Here is a 19,840-nt window from a genome sequence, read left to right on the forward strand (position 1 = left end):
TATGGGCGGTCAAAATGTGCCGCGCGTGTTATAGTTGCCAGTGCCAATACGAAAATAAAGGGGGAACACAATCATCTACCGGACAAAACAAAAATAGAAATAAAACAGACTCTCCAAGAGCTCAAAAGAAAGGCAACAGACAACCCCGGTCAAGCTAGCGGTTTGGTCATATCGACGGTATGTGACACGTTACCCACACACATATCTGCACAGATGCCTAGCGAAAAAGATATGCAACGCACAGTAAATCGCACAAAGCAGCAAAAAGAAAATCTACCACCGGCACCTACAACGTACAATGAAATAGACATACCAGAAGTGTTTGCAGTGACAGCTAAAGGAGAAAAGTTCCACCATTCCACAGTTGATATACGAGACGAAAAAATGTTGATATTTTCTACTGAAACCAATTTAAAGCATCTGAGTGAAAGTGCCCAGTGGCAAGGTGATGCAACTTTCAAAGCCTGCCCAAACCCCTTCCAACAATTATATTCGATACATGGAACAATAAATAATAAACTGATTCCACTTGTTTATGTTTTAATGCCCAAAAAAAATGAGGACACCTACAGAATCATGTTAAACAAAATCAATGACACCGTACCCAATTCTAAACCGAAAAACATAATCATGGATTTTGAATTAGCGCAAATTAAGGCATTTTCTTCAATTTACCCTGATTCTAACATACAAGGCTGCTTCTTTCATTTTACTCAGTCGATATGGAAAAAACTACAAAAAATTGGACTAAGCAGCAAATACACAGAGGACAGCACATTTCAACATCACGTAAAAAAAATATTCGGATTGGCATTTGTGCAAGAAAATCAGGTTATAAATTTCTATGAACATTTGATTGACACTGACTATTTTAAAAATCATGAAGAAGAAAATGCAGACCTGTTAGATTACATGGAAAATACATGGATTGGACAACTAACAAGAAATGGAACCAGAAGAAGACCAAAATACACTATAAATTTGTGGAATTGTTACAAGGCAACCTTGGAAGGGCGACCTAGGACGAACAATGCACTTGAGGGATGGCACAGCCGTATTAACAAAACGTTCAACACAAGTAATCCCAATTTGTGGCATTTTTTGAAGGAATTAAATCATGAACAATCACATCAGGAATTTCGTATCTCTCAAGCAATTTCACTAGCATGCACAGGATTAAAAAAGAAAAAATACAGAGACTATGAACAACGCCTAGAGCAATTAGTACGAAATTTTAATGAAAATGACAAAGACAATTACCTTGATTCAATAGCTTACAATTTAAAATGTTAAAAATACTCACGTTTTTTGCGAAATATCCGCTGCACCATGAGAATTCCAGGGAAAAACCGTAAAAATCACCACGAAGCAACATCCAAGGAACCCAAAATGCAAAAAGTAACACAATGAAAAACACCATCCAACGATAAATCCATGATTGCGATCCAAAAGAGTGAAATCCATGAAAGTAAAATATAAACGTCCCAAGAAAGTCCTTACTAAAGAATCCACGATCCAGCGAAAACATCCAACGAATCCAGGAAAAAAAGTATAAACGTCCCAAGAAAATCCTTGCGAAAAAATCCTCGATCCAAGCAGAACATCCATCGAATCCAGAAAAACCACGTTGCATCCATTTGAAGGGGTAAAAAAAAATCGAAGATCCAAAATGAAATCCACAGGAACGCAGGGAGACCCGAACACGATGAAACCGCGGCGAGAATGAACTTTAAAAATGGCGCCTACGTATACGTAGCGCAACGCAACCTCACGTAGCATGCTATTACCATATGTAAACAAATGGACAATCTCTCATTTGTAAAACAGTAGCGCCATCTATTGACGAAAAAATATACTAAATGTTTAACGTTACAGTTTGCAATTGTTAATTATTTATTTAAAATTGCAGTTTACATTAAATATATATTTATTTAACTACTATTTTATTTAAAATATAACATAGTACATGCTATGTAACTGCTATTTTTATTCAAGATTTTTAGTGCTATTACTATTAAAGAAAGCTAAATAAAAGATGTTTGAAATAATAATAAATAATAATAAACACATTTAAACACTTACCTTCTATTAACTTCACTTCGAAAAAAAATTCGACATTTTTGTAATTCGACTTTTTTGTTTGACATTTTTTTTTTCGACATTTTGTCTTTCGAAATTATTGCATTCGAAATTATGACTGGATACCAGGTTCTCCTATTCCATTTGGTCTTTTCTCGTATAGTTGATTAATGTTCTCGCCTTCTTCTTGATTTCCTGCTACACTTCTTCTGCCTTTTCCTTCTGTCTGCAATTCCTCCGTTCGACTTTTTTGTTTCTTTCCTCCATCACATTATCTCTACTTTCCATATCTCTTCTGGCCTTTGACTCCATCCCCGCTATCACTTTATTTGTATTGCCTTCAAGTATATTTATGGCCTTGCTCCCCCCCCCTTCTCTTTTTTCCCCTGATTTCCATCTATTCTCCAACTCATTCTCTTCAATTCCAGAACCAGTTTATTCTCACTGTCCTTAAGCCTCCACTTGCAACATCTCGTTTCTGTTCTTTTACTCTCCTCGCTCCAAAGCACTGGAATTCTCTCCCCATCAGTTTTCTCATCCCCACTCTTTGTATCTTTCAGACTAATCTCAAAAACCGATCGTCTGTCCCTTCGAAATTCTGTCCTTCCCGCTCTTCCGTTTTAAAAAGGACTGCATTACTTTTTTATTGTACCAGTGGCAAAGAGCGCTTTATAAATTCAATAAATACAATTACAAAATGGCCTGCTGCTATTTGACACCCTTTTCACTGCTTGCTTTTTCAATATAGTGCGTTTGTCATTAAATTATGTTTCACTTCTGGTGTGCAAACAAAGTGTCGATATTTTAGAAATGCTTTTCTTGATGTGATCTTTGGGTTGAACCTCAATTATTGGGTATATCTTAAAAATCAAGTAATGGTGTGAGGAAGAGGGATGTTGAAGTAACGCCTGGATTACTTACCGTTACTCTTTACTCCTAGTGCTACTCTTCCCCATCACACTACCGATACCCTCCTCTTCCATCCTACTATGATCAGGACTTTTTAGGGTACAGTATGAGCGAATTAGGGATAATAGGAGGGATTTATACTGTTGCATTCCTTTCTTATGTAATCCAGTAATGCGCTCCAGATTCAAACAAACAATGTGCTCTGCCAAGTTGCGGCTTTTAACACTGCCCTACTGGAAGTAATATGTTTAAAATGTAATATTATGACCACATTGTTATTGGTTAGGGAGATTGTCCAAAGGTTCTCTGATGAGGGTTTAGGAAGACCAATTTAGTGTTAGACTGGTTTGGTAGCTGTGGCAGAGCAGTCAAGCTTCAATTGTAGGAAGGCTTAAGGGCGGTAGTAAAGTACAGCTTACTCACATGAAGACAAAGGAATACCCACACCGTATTTTACAGAAAATATTCTATTTATATAAAACAAGGTGCATGAAATATTATCTACAATGACAGCCAAGTACTTCAAAATGCTTCCAAAATGACAGTATTCAACATAAATGTTTGTACACATAGGTAAAACGATACAATACTAGGAAATGTGAGTTACTTTACATAATGTCCATAGACTTTAGCAAGTCAAAGTCAATAGACAGTGCTCAAGTATAGCAAAATGGAAAGTAAAAATTACAAAGATCTGGGGATCCGCAGGGGGGGGGGGACAGGATGGGGGAGTGCTGAAAAAGCAACGTTTGGGTTTGCGACAATGAGGCACCGCCCACTAGAAGAGAATTAGGCTTACGTTTCATGCCCAGTGGCCCTTAAACTGGATTGTAGGGTTGACACAAAAATGCCAGATGATCCCAGGCACAGGAGGTCAAGGTCAGAGACAGAATAGGAGTAACAAGACTCTTCACACTTTGCTTAGGCTGCTTGTGCTGGACCACACCAGTGTAAGAACTGTGGGTTGAGGGGTGAATTATAGTTTGGGGATTTCGTTTTATTTGAATTCCAGGCACAGTGTCTGCAAGCAGAGCCTGTAAAGATGGATAGACATGCTAAAGTATGTCGACTAGGTTGAAGGACCCACTCACTGAGTCATGAGGCAGCAGAGAGGAACCATTAGTTATTATTTGGTCCAGGTCAGGGATGCACCTAGACCATTGTTCTTCAAACTGTGGGGCAAGACCGCCTGGTGGGGCATCGCACCATGCCTGGGGGCACGAATCACATAGTTGAAGAAAAGCAGATTAGTGTTGAGGGAAGCGCTGCTGGTGCCACCCAATATGAAGGCAGTATGGAAAGGTAGAGCTTGCTGCGACATTGCTGATAAACACTGATCGGCTGTTTATTCAACTATATCACTGCCTTTCAGTCAGGTGCTTCTTGAAAAGAGCACCCAACTAAAAGGGAGAATGCAAAGGCAGACCTTGTTGCAGCACAGCCGACAAACATTGATCAGCTGCGCTGCCTTTGCTTTTCAGGTGCTCCTTTCAAGAAGAAATCAAAGCGTGGAATTCACGCTGTGTTAAGTTTCTTTGTACAGGAGAGAGACACATGCAGGAACGGGACAGGGAAGATGCTAAATGAGAGCTGGTGAAAAAAAAATATTGAAGGGGACAAAAGGAACTGAAGTGAAACAAGAAAGGAGGTAGAGACTGAATGCGAGAGACAGAAGAGGGGGCAGACATAATAAGAGGCAGAGGGTTCGACAGAATAGGAATGGGAGTGATGACAAATGAAGGGGTGGGGGAGAACAGGAAGGAGGCAGAACGGGAGGCGAGTGGGACAGAATGGGAGATTGAATGAAAGAGTAGGAAGGGGAGAGTGAGATGGAGTGCCAGAATGGGAATTATAAAGATTGGAGCAGGAAAACCTACCTGAGAGGAGGAGGAAACCAAGATTGAGAGAGATGACTTAAAGGGGGTGATAGATGACGAAGATTGAAAGATAAGAGGATATGTGAATGAGAAACTAAGCCGAAACAGTCAAAACAGTAAGAGAAGAGACAGAACAGGAAAAGAGACAAGCAAAATTGGAAAGAGAAAACAGAAGGGGGAAAGAGAAATACTTGGTAGGGAGCAGAGAGAGAAGCCGCAGGAGAGAGAAAGAGAAGACAAACCAACAATGATATGGAGCCAAGAGACAGAATGAGAGGTTTAGAGAGCCAACAGACCAAATGGGCACAGGGCCAGAGAAATAGAGAGAACTGGAGGATGAGAAAAGCCAGAATGGGAGGAAAGAAGGGGGGGTAAGTAGGAGAGATAAGAGACTGAGTTTGAGATGAGAAGGAAAAAAAGATATTGCAAGAGATAAGGTGAGAGAACAAAAGAATGGCACCTCAGACCAGAGAGAAAGAAGGGATACAGAAAGGGTAAAGCAAGGAAGAGAGAGGACAGTAGGCAGTTAAATATGGGAGTGACTATGTGAGAAAGACGTGCGATACAGAAGGGATTGACAGAAAAGTACAAGGAATTTTAAAAAGGTGATAAGGATGTAAAGGAGTCTGCAGCCGAGTTATACTGTATAAATCCGATCCACAGTAACTAATATTTATATACTGTCTTTTTGGGGATGTAAGCTCACCCTCCATGGTTCTGCAAATAAACAGATGTGAGGCTGCCTCAACCCCACCCATCACATATGCAGACTCGAGCGCCTGAGAGGTAAGTGTTGGCATTAGTCTCTTGGTATGGTTCCTACTACTCAGTACTTCCTACTACTCAGAGCTACCCCTGTGACCAAGAAAGCTTTGTCTGCCTCTCATCCAGTGACCCTAATAACCCAGAGCCCTCCCCACCCCCCAACTTCAAAACTTCTTCCTCAAGCATGGCTTGGGATGGAAACTGTAGTGGGGTCATTATTGACTAGAGAGTATGTTCAAGCTCTGCCCCCCTGCCTTACTCAGAAGAAACGAAATTATAAGACCAGAAAGGACACATTTGAAACTGCACTTTATATTCTCCTGGAAATGCAGCTAGCACAAATAGTTAGTTTTGCTACACAATTAGGGGACAGATAAGGCATTAGCTTGCACAATTAGGGTGTTTTAAAACAGAAAGATTAGGTGAAGAAGGCGTGTACCCAAGATCGGGACTCACTACACAAGTAGGGCAGGACAATGTAGGCAGGGTAAGGTTGCTGTCAAGCATTGGTAGATATAATTTGACAGGCATGCACCAGGAAATCGGTAAATAACAAGCAAATGTGCCCCGCAGAGGAAAATAAGGTGACAAGCAGCTGCCATTTTAAAACTACACCAAACACAGCAGAGAATTAAACACTGCAGCTTTAAGTGAGGACCCAGTTAAGCACGCTATCTGAACAAATACATTTAATTCAGAAAAATGCTGTGGCCAGCGAGATGGTAGCTGCCTCAAAGGAATGTCAAAACCCAAGGCTCCATAGGGGCGAGTTACATGGCCGAACAAGATACCATTGTGTGCACCCAGCTGTCAACGTAAATTAAGTTACAATAACACGGCAAACCATTTGAAGTATATGGGACAAACTGAACATTGCAGGAAGTTCATAAGTAGATGGCATATTAATGCCTCAACGATCGTCTAAGCTCGACAGAGAAACGCAATGTGATTAAAAAGACAAGTAATTACTGCGCACGTGGTGAAAGCAGAATGATTCTAATAATAGTTATTCATGAATTGGTCAAGAACAGGATGGCGTGATTACTGTTGCAAGACATGGTCCTTGAGACTCGAGACATCATGGCGGGAATACCATGGGCTGTTTCATTTAATTAAGAACAAAGGCGATACGCTGGTCTTCTCCTCCCATCTACATAAAACATGTCATCATGCAGGCAGTTCATGGAGAGTGTGACCGCATGTTAACCGATAAGCACAGGTCTTTTTTCACTGCAGAAGAAATTTAGAGCCTACTAATAATATTGAAACATGATGAGGTAGCACATTTTTATGGGATGGGATCTTAGATAAAGAATTGTCCAATCATTTTTACTGGACATAGAGAATTATATATGTAGCTGAGTAGAGGGAGCCAATGAACACGAGAGAAATGTTAACTAACTGAGACATCAAAAGGTCTATGAAAACTGCTGTTTCCTGCTGAGAGGTGGAGGACATCTTGAGTGAGAGCTTGACTGTTAATCTTGGGTTTTCCCCCCCCCCCAACTTCATATTGCAATTAAAACTGGGTTACCTTACATTTGGCATATGACCAGGCCAGTTTCTTGGCCCGGGCGAGGCGGGCGACTGCCCGGGGCACAATAGCCCACACTGGTGAGAGCTTGACTTGCCCTGTGGGCGCGTTCGCCGTGGGGCGAGCTCCATTGCCCTGGGTTGTGCGCGATTGCTCGAATAGAGGCAGCAAGTGCTGGCGCTGCCTCTGATGTGCTCCCGTTAGGTTCCCGGGCAGGCACCTAATGTGAGCACATCAGCTACTCGAGCAATCGTGCACAAACGACCCCCAATTGACATCCCCGGCCCGTCAGCCTTCTTCCATTCAATCCCTGCTGCGGCGCCAGGACCCCTGCTGCTAAATTTCATTAGCAGCAGGGCAGGGGCCAGTATCAGACTCAGCGCCACAGCGGGTGAATGAAGAAACAACAACCCAAGGGGAAGTTAACTCCTTTTTCAATCATGTTACCTTCCCCATGGCTTATATTTTGTTCCCTAAGGCAAGGGGGCATATGTTTCATGCAGAATCTAAAAGTGAACGGAAAAAATAAAAATAAATGAGACTGAATTTTAGTGGATAAGTTCACCTTCTTTTACTTATTCAAAATCTAACTATTTTTTTTGTTCTTTGCCATGCTCTCGTAGGTAATCCGCACGTGAGCATGGCAAAGAAAAAAAATATAGTTACATTTTGAATAAGTAAAAGAAAGTGAACGTATCCACTAAAATTCAGACTTCCAATGATTTCGCTTAAAATATGCATGTTGAATAGCATGGGTGTTATTGACCCCTGGGACACACCATGATCTACTCCACAGTAATGTCTGAGCTTGAGAGGACGCATCTGCACGAATTGAGCATCCATTTTAGGGAGATGAAACCCATTTTAAAAAGTAGCCCTTGGTTTTCCATGTTGACGATTAGAACCTTTAATGCCCCATAGTCAACAGTGTTGAAAGCCAATGAGCGACCTGGGATGACTGATGGTGCCCCCACACACATAGCATCAGGCTGCACCTAAATTGAAGGTCACTTTGTGCTACAAGCAGCCTGCCCAATTGTTAGTCCCCTAGTAAAGTGGGCAAAGAAAGGTTGAACACCCAATGCCTAAAATGTATACACAAGCCAAAAACTGTTGGCTTTGCCAATGTTTTTAACAGGACTTCGCTGATGGACACTCACAGTGCTTATACATCAATTGGATTAAAGCAGACCTGGTTAACACATCTTTACTAGTTCCAGCTCAAATTAAGTCATTAACTCTCAGAAGACTGCTCTGAAAAAACACTGGCATGCACTTCGAGTGCAAAGTTTGATGTTAAGGCTTGATTAAAGAGAGCTGAAAGAGTTTCCATCAGTACATTGACAGGACAACTCTAGCGTGAACCAGGCGACAGTCCTTTTGCCAGTACTGCCATAGCACCTGGCACTTGGCTTGTTCACTTGGGGGAGTACAAGTGGATGCTTTGTAAACACTCTATTCTTCTCTTATTTCGCCAAAAATGATCCCCGGTAACTACCCAGGTATTTTATGATTACATCAAAATGTGAGGAGTGATTAACTAGAGGAGCAACTCATGAGGGAGCCAATGACCAGAGGGGCGATGGGTCACATGAAGCAAGAACCAGAGGAGTGATGGCCCAGAAGAGCAACTCGCGAGGGAGCCAATGACCAGAGAGGTGATGGGCCATATGAACCAAGGACCAGAGGCGTGTTGGACCAGAAGAGCAACTCGTGAGGGAGCCAATGACCAGAGGGGTGATGGGCCACATGAACCAAGGACCAGAGGAGTGATGGACCAGAAGAGCAACTCGTGAGGGAAACAATGACCAGAGGGGTGATGGGCCACATGAACCAAGGACCAGAAGAGTGATGGACCAGAAGAGCAACCCGTGAGGGAACCAATGACCAGAGGGGTGATGGGCCATATGAACCAAGGACCAGAGGAGAGCGATCAACCAGGTTCCCTAATACCAGAAGGGCGACTGAGCAGAAAAGAGTGACTCAGCAGAAAAGAGTGACTCACAAGGGAGTCAAGGACCAGAGGGGTGACAGAAAAGCGGAGCAACTCATAGGGGCCTTGCTGCCAAGTGGGGGCCCATGTCATGCGTGACGCCATGAGCCAGTCCTGGATTTTCACTTTGCATGGTGCTCCTTCTAGGCCCATTCTTGTAATGGAAAGAACAAAAATACCAGTCCTAGCTTTTAACAAGAGATGCCTTGGATGGCTCCGTGTCACGAAGCACATGGAAATACCTGGCAGGTATGCAAGGGAGCCAAGGACCGGAGGAGAGTGACGAATCAAGGACCAGTTGGACGATGGAACAGAGAAGCCAAGTCCCCAAAAAGCCAATGATGTGCTTTTATAAGTCACACATACAAGAAATTAAAATAGTTAGTTAATAGTTAGAAAATTAATAGTTAGAAAATTAAAAAGCTATTTTCATAAAAAGTTCTTGAATCACAATGTAATAAAACCTGTTTCATCTGTATAACAGTGATTTATTGACGTTGGGTAGAAGTTACTTAACTGCCGGGTACAGTTTGGGAGTGGCGCGCATGCCGAGCGCGGGGAAGTGGTGGGGGCGCAATTTAGTGTTTCGCCCTGGTCACCAAATGGACTAGAAACTGCCCTGCATATGACGATCCACTCTGTGTTGTCGCTTTTGTTTTGGCAAATTCAGAGGGCTAATTGGGCTTTTGACCTCCGTTTGACAAGGTTTGAAGACCACTGACCTAGACTAAAATCTCAGGTAGCGTAACAAATTCGTAAAACGTTGGGAGAGTCAATAACTTGATTGCAATTGCCTAAAAACGTAGGCAGAAGAATGCTGGTACTAACAATGAAACGTTTCACATTAGTAATTGGCTGGCAAGTGTCAACTGTGCAGCCGCTGGCACCGTTTATTGTCTGTGCCCTGTTCTGTCTGCATACGGCTCTGAAGGTCAGCCTGGTCAAGTCAATATAGACCAAAATGTCCGGGGTCGCCCAAAGGTCGTTGCGCCACTGGTACAGGTTCAGAGAAGCTCCAGTCGGGATGTATTAATACAGCACAGGCCAATGCAGGTACAGCAAGGAGAGGATAGGCGGAGCAGCAGGTAGCTCTGCCATCCACTGGAGTTCGGGATAGCAGGAGCTTGGCTTCAGGATCGTTATGGTCTCGGGAGAGAGGGGTCGGGCACCTATGCTACTGAACATATGGAATCCTTGTGGACATGTGGGTACTGGGAAGAGAGAAGTGGAGGCAATGACCCAAGGGGAACGAATGGTATACATTTTAAGCGGGCACAACTGTATAGAACAAACGTTTGTAAGCGGGTGAAAGAGATGTAGGTATATAAACAAGCGAATAAAAGGAAAATCTGGCTCGACCTTGCAAGTTTAAAAGAGGGGGCTGGGCAAATCGAGTTTCAAAAATGAAAACACAGCGCAGATGTGTAAGGGGATAGGCTCCCCCAAGAAAGGTATTTGCTCCAGAGGTAAAGCTCACAATGTAGGTAAAAAGGTGGCTGGGTTACTTACAAACATTGTTTGAAAATGACCAGAGAGGGCTACAGATCCCAAGAGGAAAATCTCTCTTACCTGGCAGGTGGCTTCCTTTCGTGTAACTTTTCTTGCTCGGTTTAGAGACAGCTGAACCAACCTTGCCCCTCCCCTCGCCTCCCCTCCCCCGCCCCTTTAGTGCAGACGAACCGCCCACCTCAGCCTCGGCTTTCGATTATTGCCCAATCTGTCAGCATGCCATAAAACGTCCATCAGGTTAGTTCGGCCGAGCGCACTCTTCTGATTAGCTGCAAATCCGTGAAAGCAACTGGAAACCCGAAAAACAAGATGGCCTGCACTGTACGGGGAACCGGGACGAGGGCCGCCATATTTGAATGGAGCATTCTAAGGGAGTTGGGTAGGCGAGGAAAGCCAATTAAACGATATACGGGACGAAAACTTTAAAAAATCTTTAATAATATATTTCTGTAAAGTAAATTAACATTGGTGCAACCTATTACTGAAAGTATAAAAATAACATATTTTGTTTTTAATTATTCAATTTACGTAGAAAGTAAACATAAAGTTGCAATTTTGTTTCAAATAAGGATTATATGGCAGGTTTTTTACTGTTACTAGGTGGAAGGCCGTTGGTTCTTTAGGGCCTCATTTCTACCAGTGACAGACCTCTCAGGTATCCCATTCTCCATGCTTGAGAAAGGCAACCCGTCCAGCCCCACACACGTTTGAGGCTGACTGTGCGTGCCCTACTGAGTGTAGTGTGCTACCCTTTCAGAAAGGACGAGTCCCTGCTGAGGACTTGTGCCTTGTCACGTGTATGCGCTCCATATGCGACCCTCCTGATTTAGGCAGGAGACTCCTGATTTTTCTGTGAAAACGATGCTATTTTTGACTGTCTCTGTGAAGTCCCAGCGCCACTATTGCGCATGCGTGGGCCTCGTTCTCGGCCGCGCATGCGCATATACAATAAACCGCGCCAGTGCGGCAGTTCGCGCCGGGACGCGCAGAGACCAGCAGCGCGTCCCGTGTCTCCTTGTGCGTGTGTGTGATGGTGACCGTGTGAGTGCCTGCCACTTCCCCGAGACCCCGGGGAACACATAACAACTGGCAACGAGGCGGGACGATCGCCACGGCAACATTGTGCATGTACGCACGGCAGCTGCGAGAGACTGTGATCGGCAGTGCTCTTGCGTCGCAGCGTGTCACAGACCCGACGCGGATCCCATGAGACACGTGCAGCGGTAGCGGCCTGAACAGGTGCTTGTGCGCCGCTGTACAGCCAATTAGCTCGAATTTTTGGAACGTTGGTTGTCCCCCAGCACACGGGGACGATTCTTCTTCTCCTTCCACCTCCGGAACGCTGACGCCTCCTAGGAAGAAAGAAGTGAGGAGACACAGTGGGCATCCGTCTGGCAGCAGGTTCAAGATCCCCAAGTAAGGTTGCGGCCTCTATAACACCAGGAGGTGCCTGTGCGACCTGTAATCATGGCGGAAAGCGAGGGGGAGGAAGGAACTGCGGCAGGTGCAGTCAGGCCACAACAAGGGTCTCTGCTACCAATGCAAGAGTTTGATGTGTCTGGCCCCCCATCCAAGCTGGGGCCTAGGTGGTTGCTATGGATTAAGAAACTGGAGATGTACTTTACTGCAACTGGCATTACCGATGATAATGCGAAGAGGGCTACGCTGCTATACTCTGCGGGGTTGGATGTCTTACGTATTTTCGAATCATGCAACCTGCAGGTGGTGACGTACAATACTGTTAAAACTGCGTTGGAGAACCACTTAATTCCTCTCTCAAATGTTGACTACGAGAGGTTCCTGTTTTGTGGTGAGAAGCAGAGAGAAGGAGAATCCCTTGATCAGTTCTGCGCCAGGTTGAGATCGATGGCCACCACGTGTCAGTGGGACAATGACGAGTTAATGATACGGAACCAACTCATCCAAGGCTGCAACTCCGGAAAACTAGGAAGGCAAGTGCTGAGGGAACCGGGGTGGACTCTGCTGCAGATCCTAGATAGTGGCAGAATATATGAGCTGGCGGACGTGAGAGGAGCCAAGATGGATGCGGCAAGGCACACAAGCGTGTCCGAAGATGCATTTGCCATAAGTAGACGGCCCGGAACAAAGGACAGGTGGGGACAAAAAAGGCAAGAGACGCGTCATCCTCCCGAGTCGGGGTCAATGTGTCCGGCTTGCGGGTACGACCTGCCCCATGCAGACGAATGCCCAGCCGTGTCGAGGTCGTGCGGCCGGTGCGGCAAGCCAGGGCATTACGCCCGGATGTGTCGTGCTCCAGTTCCCATTCCGGTGCCGAGAGGCCCCGCACGAGGCAGGAACAGTGGGACCAGAAGGCTAAGGAGCATTGCGGCACTGGAACAAGAACTGCAGCGACTGCAGCTGGCCGAAGAAGAGGAGGATGAGGACGAAGAAGAGGTGTTCTTCATCTCAAACCTGGCCTCTGTGGCTAAGAAGAAAAGACAACCTAAATGCATGGTGGACATTCAAGGGGTGCCGACTCAGGTCCTGATCGATACAGGCGCATCGGTATGTGTGTTGGCGGAGGATCACTATCAGAAGCTGCCAGGTCCTCCCCCACTGGACAGTTCGGCAGCAAAGATATTCACTTTTGGTGGGGATGCCCCGCTGCCTATCAAAGGGGTGTTTATCACGCCAGTCGCGAAGGGGGACAGGGTCATCAGAGCGCGGTTCTTTGTCACAGACGTGAGCCCCCATTCGTTGCTCAGCTGTGCCGCGTCTGAAGCCCTCGATTTGGTGCACTTTGCATGGGAGGTGTATCAAGTAGACCTTGTGGGCTTACTCGACAAGTATGCGGACATATTTGAAGGGGTCGGGAAGTTGAAAGCGCCCCCGATAAGGCTACACATCGACGACACTATTAGACCAGTGGCCCTCGAGCACAGGAGAATCCCGTTTCATCTCAGGGAGAAGGTTGAGGAAGAACTGAGGTCGCTCATCAGCATGGATATAATTGAAAGGGTGGAGGGGCCCACACCCTGGGTATCGCCTATAGTGGTCGCTCCCAAACCCAAGCAGCCAGGAGCGGTAAGGATCTGTGTTGATATGCGCCTCCCCAATGCTGCGATTAAGAGGGAGAGACACTTAACACCGACACTTGATGACATTGTGGGGGAACTCCAAGGGGCACGCGTGTTCTCAAAGCTGGATCTACGCGCCGGCTACCACCAATTGGAACTTCACCCGGACTCCAGATTTATTACAACCTTCACCACACACAAAGGCCTCTACCAGTTTAAGCGACTAAGCTTTGGCATCTCATCGGCGGCGGAGGTCTTTCAGAACACCATAAGGGGGGCGCTGGCCGGCCTTCCAGGCGTTATAAACATGAGTGATGACATTTTAGTGTTCGCAGATTCAGAGGCGGAGCACCTGAGGAGGTTGGAAGGTACGTTAAGGAGGTTGAAAGAACTGGGTCTCACTCTACATCGCCAGAAATGCGAATTTTTCAAAGACCGGATAGGATTCTTCGGTTTAATTTTTCAGGCTGCAGGCGTGTCACCTGACCCGGCAAAAGTCAGAGACATAAAGGAGGCTGCAGCACCACAGTCCCCCACGGAAGTAAGGAGCTTCCTAGGAATGGTGACTTATTGTGGACGGTTCATCAAGGGGTTAGCGTCGATAGTGGAGCCTCTCAGGGCGCTGACACGAAATGACGCGGTATGGAAATGGGAATCCCGAGAACAAGAGGCGTTTCAGGCCCTCAAGAATGCTCTGTCAGACACAGACACCATGGCGTACTTCAACCCGGCCGTGGAGTCGGAAGTGGTGGTAGACGCCAGCCCCGTGGGTGTAGGTGCGGTGTTGCTGCAACCCGATGAGCATGGCGAGATGAGACCCATTGCTTACGCCAGCAAAGCGCTGTCAAATACTGAGATGAGATATTCTCAGATCGAAAGGGAAGCTCTGGCCATCCTATGGGGCTGTCGGCATTTCCGCCTGTACATTTTGGGCAAGCCAGTCGTGGTGGTCACTGACCACAAGCCTTTGCTGCCGATACTGGCGGGAGCATCATCCAAGCCGCCGCCCCGGATCGAGAGGTGGATGCTGGCTTTGATGGAATATGGGGTCAAGCTTGTGTATAGGCCCGGAACAAACAACCCCGCTGACTATTTGTCGCGTCACCCGAACAAAGAGAATGCCGAAGTGGAAAATGGAGAAGTGGACTGTAAGGGTCTGCTGTGTCAAGTGGTAGAAAATGCACTTCCCATGGCGCTCTCGAGGCTCACCGTTGCGACGGAGTCCTCCAATGATGAAGTCTTCCGCATCATCAAGGCAGCAGTGAGGAGCGGGGACTGGAGAGAAGTGCTACGGAACAACTCAAGGCGCCAGGAGGAAGCACAGAAGGACCTGCAGGCGCTCTGGAGGGTGAGAGATGAGTTGTCAATTTCCGAGGATGGACTGCTTCTCAGGGGGCAGCAGATCATCATTCCGAGGGGACTAAGGATGCGCGTGCTGGAGCTGGCGCACATTGGACACCAGGGCGTCGTCAAGACGAAGGCCAGGCTAAGGGCAAAAGTCTGGTTTCCCGATCTGGAAGGGAAAGTGGAAAGCTTCGTGAAAAGGTGTCTGGCCTGCCAGGCGGCAACACCGGGTGACAAAGCGCCACCCATCAGTTCGATGGAGCGCAGCGAAAAGCCATGGGGTACGGTCCATGTGGATTTTGGGTCGACGGGCCGTGGACGATACTTTTTGGTGGCTGTCGACCAATGGTCACGGTACCCGGAAGTAGAGGTGGTTGAATCGACGGCGACTGAGTTCACCACGGAGGCATTGGACAAGATGTTTGCGGCACATGGATTCCCGGAGATCATCTGCTCGGACAATGGGCCACCGTTCACCGGCAGCCAGTTTGCACAGTATCTACGAGAAAGGGGAATAAAACACAGGAGAGTCTCCCCGCTATGGCCGCGAGCCAATGGCGAAGCCGAAAGGATGATGAGAACGCTCAACAAGGTAACGCGGATCTCGGCCAGCAGGGGTGAGGATCTGGTCCAAAGAGTGGTGGAATTCCTTCGAGTGTATCGCTCAACCCCCCATCAATCCACAGGGGTTGCCCCAGCTGAGGCGCTTTTCGGGAGCTGCCCGAGAGGGATGCTTCCAGAAATGGAAGGCAGGAGGCCGGGGGTCATCGACAACGATAAAGTTCGCGAGGACAGTGCGGTACGCAACCAGAAGGAGAGTGAACGTAGAGGACTGCAAGAAAAAGAAGTAAGAGTTGGAGATTCCGTGCTAGTAAAGAATAGACATCCAGAAGGAAAGTTATCCCTACCGTTTGAACCACGCCCATGGACAGTGACTCACGTGAAGGGCACGATGGTGACTGCAGCCAGTGAACGGGGCACCGTTACCCAAAATAGATCCTTTTTCAAGAAAGTGGATGTCCCGGCGGACCCGCAGGGAGCGAATGACTCCTCGAGCCAGGAAGGAACATCAGAGGACCAGGACGGCGTCCTCTCATCGGATCCAGGCTCCACAACGGAGGCTGACCGGGTTTTGCCAACGGTCACATCGAGATATCCCGTGCGTCGGAGTCGGAGGCCTCCAGCTCATCTGAAAGACTATGTCATGGACTCAGGGGACTGAGCGAGGGGTGAGTTACGTTTGGGATCACGGGCTCACCATATTTGGTTACTGTTATGTTCCACTGTAACATGTTATGCACCACAGTTTGGTTTTGTTATGTTGTTGGGGAAAAAGAAGGGATGTGACGTCCCAGCGCCACTATCGCGCATGCGTGGGCCTCGTTCTCGGCCGCGCATGCGCATATACAATAAACCGCGCCCGTGCGGCAGTTCGCGCCGGGACGCGCAGAGACCAGCAGCGCGTCCCGTGTCTCCTTGTGCGTGTGTGTGATGGTGACCGTGTGAGTGCCTGCCACTTCCCCGAGACCCCGGGGAACACATAACAGTCTCCAGCATAAAATATCCAATGCAGTTCAATGGGTACATTTCATTCTCCAGCTTCCCATGATTAAATCTCCCTCCCTGCTGACCCAAAATGTTGCCATGTATGTGATGATCCTAATAAAAGGGACAAGCGGTTTCCTGCTCATTGGTCTATTCCACCAAACTCCTTCTGCCTGCTGTGCATTCTTGCTGCACAGCCTTCAAGGCAGAGGGCCTGCCCTATAGAGCCTTTCATATTGGCAGAGCCCCTTCGTGGCAACTATGTCCCATGTCCCTGTGTCTGATATGGCAGATCACCCGGGTGGCAACTCTGTCCCCTACAAGATGTCGCTCTGTGACCACAGCCTGTGTGTTTCCCCTGGCCCGTATGTCCACAGAGCCAGGGCCTGTCTGGCCGGGTGATCCCGATCGTAGCAGGGTGTTCACCCTGTTATCTGGAGGCCGAATGACAGTGGCATGAACTGTCTTGCTGGGTGCTCCAAGCACCTATGTGTCGGCAGAGGCGTAGCCAGGATTATCTAGCAAATGGGGCCTGAAGCTAATGTAGTTGGGCCCACTGCACTGACAAAAATATCTGTAAATAACCACACAGCGCTTCTGAGTGGGAATTTACAGATTTTGGGTGGCCCTTGCCCCTCAGGCCCTACCCTGCCTACGCCTCTTATGTGTCGGGCCCAGATGCCCCTGAGCCAGGCACAACATTTGCGACAAGGTGTTCGAGAACCTGTTGTGCCTTTGAGGTGTGCCACTCTCAAAGTGCTCCATCATCGGAGCTTGTTGGAGAAAGAACAAAGATGACGGAGTGCGGCCGCGTTCAATTGCTGCTCTCCTGCCTTGGAGAGAGAGAGAGGACCCCCCAGCACCCTGCCAGCATCTTCACCCCGGCCGCAGCCCTCAGTTAAAGGGGTAACCGGACAGAAATGTTATTGGCCTAATGGATCAGGCATGTATTTCATAACATACAGCAAACGTTCTTAAATAAATTTCCAATGCAACTTACCCGAGTTTTTCTCACTTTAACACATGTGAAAGCGACGGCTCGGTTACCGCCATCTTGTGCTATTCTTATCCGTTGATCTATCGCCCTAAGTTCAAGTGTCCTTGCAGCACTGATTCGGGTGGCCCACCCCTAACGCTGACATCACTAGACGCATCCGGATGAGCTCCACCTATTCCAATGACGCTATTTGGCAGCGTAGCCAAACATCATAACGTTATCTAACGCAGAACCAGGAACTTAAACACAAGCATCCACAAAACACACAAAACTTTTGTTTCTTTCTACAAAACTAATAGAATAGAAACATTTTATTTTGAAGAAAATAGCAATAGTCGGGAGTGTAACAAGTACTTTTTGTTTTACACAACAATGATGATAGTAAATTCCATGAAAACTTTGTAAAATTTTTCAAACACATTTCACCATAGCTAGCAAACTTCGCATCGTTCTCATTTTTGGTGTAATTGTGAACGCTGATCTTCTAATGCCGAATCCGATGGTCGATCGTTTAATCCAAGTCTCTACATTCTTCTCAGAAAGTTATATTCCGTGACCGACGAGTAATCTACGCACATGGCGCTCCATTACAGAGGAGAAATTAGTGCTTTAAAATTGAATTAAATGCAACACTTTCACATCCGCACGTTTCTAGAACTTATAGGCTGCCATGTTGCTCCTTGTTACTACAACAGCAAAAGGACAGATTATTGTCTGGCGATCGTCCCAGATCATAGTTATAATATATTCATAGTTGATCATTATTGTCCAAATATTGTTGAAGAAGCTGTTGGCCGGTAGGCTGTTCCCATGACAGGCACACAACGGGATCAGATAAAATCGAGAATGCAAAAACATTTCATTGCCCACTTTATAATTGAATATACACAGTACATTCTTATGTTGGCTATACATTTAAGTTACAATTAACATGCACAATGTCTATTATTTGCGTCAAATTGAACATTCATCCGTCACAACGTTCGTGATGTAGCACACAGCACACTTTCCATCCACACTTTGATAAATATTGTTTCAAATGTTGCTTACATTATGTTTTGAGATTCCATTCTTCCGATGTGATGGAGGACCAATCTCTTCGAAAGACAGTTTTCTGAAATAGAAACTTTACTTCCCGGTGTAAGCTTTCAATATAATGAATATTATAATTTCTTTGTGGATTTTAGACACATTTGGTCCTTCAAATTCTTAGTGCAGTGGATTCAAGGACACATAACAATGGGACCCTTACCTAGTGTTCACAGCGTGCCCGAGTACGTTTCGTTTGCGCTAACACATACCACAAAAATGAAAAATATTAGTGCCGATCAGTGTGCTGAAAAACAACAAAATATTTCAAGTAAACCACATATGATAATATTTACTTCAATGTTGACAGTATCAATGTGCCTGTTCCCACTACATAGTTTGTCTGGCAGAATGGCTGGGGCCTGAAGGGATAATAGTGAGGGAGACAGAGATGTAAAGGGATCATGGAAGAGTGTTCAGGCACAAACAGTGCATTCCAGGCGTATGTTGAAGTCAACAAGAATGATAGTTTGGAAGCAGAAGTCACAGGAGACGGTGTGACGTCATCCCATTCAGAAAGGAAGACAGACACAGAGCCACAGGGTATGCACATCGTGGCAAGGGTGAGAGAGAGAGTCGGAGAGACACCCATCACGCAGAAAAGACTTTCAAAGGAGGAATAGCGCTGGGTGGGTATGAGAGAGGTAGGGACCAACTCAGAGGAGATCAGGACTACTCCACCGCCAGATCGGTTGGTCCGAGGCTTGGAGAGGATCTTGTAGACATAGTTGAGGAGGGAGTCACAAGCAATGACAATGTCAAAGCTGGCATTGAACAACGTCTTGTTGAGTGCGAGGAAATTGAGATCAAAGTTTTCAAGAAGGAGGCAGTTGTCAGTATAGGCTTACTAGCTTCTGTGTAGATCTATACCCGCAATCATTGATTTCTGCATTGATGCAGGTGCATCTGGTTGTCTTCCACATATGGGCCTGCACAGTAAAATGTAAATGTGCAAAGGCCACGGCGCAGGTTCATAATGCACATTGGCAATACATATTCCTTCCACCGTTATTTAAATGTTGTACCCATGTGTTTCTGGGCACAACAAGGAAGGGGGAGACAAAAGGGAACAGAACAAACAATCCTACTAGGCCTTGTTTTATTCAGATCATGCAATTGCAAAGGGGATGGAGAGGAGAAGTGCCAGGGGGGGAGAAGGGG

At 46.4% G+C, this 19,840-nt stretch overlaps 1 protein-coding gene across 2 annotated transcripts in view; it reads right to left on the bottom strand.

Moving 5' to 3' along the window:
* LOC138447657 (epoxide hydrolase 3-like) overlaps positions 1-10,929 on the bottom strand; it is a 374,419-nt gene extending 363,490 nt beyond the window's left edge. The window contains exon 1 of one of the 2 annotated variants that reach the window (XM_069603882.1): positions 10,727-10,929. The gene's annotated coding sequence lies outside the window, so the exon portion shown is untranslated. The remainder of the gene's footprint in view (positions 1-10,726) is intronic. The other variant, XM_069603883.1, reaches the window with a different exon arrangement.
* Between the last annotated feature and the right edge of the window lie 8,911 nt (positions 10,930-19,840).

This window comes from Ambystoma mexicanum, chromosome 3q, assembly GCF_040938575.1.
Source record: "Ambystoma mexicanum isolate Mex_15411 chromosome 3q, UKY_AmexF1_1, whole genome shotgun sequence".
NCBI lineage: Eukaryota > Metazoa > Chordata > Amphibia > Caudata > Ambystomatidae > Ambystoma > Ambystoma mexicanum.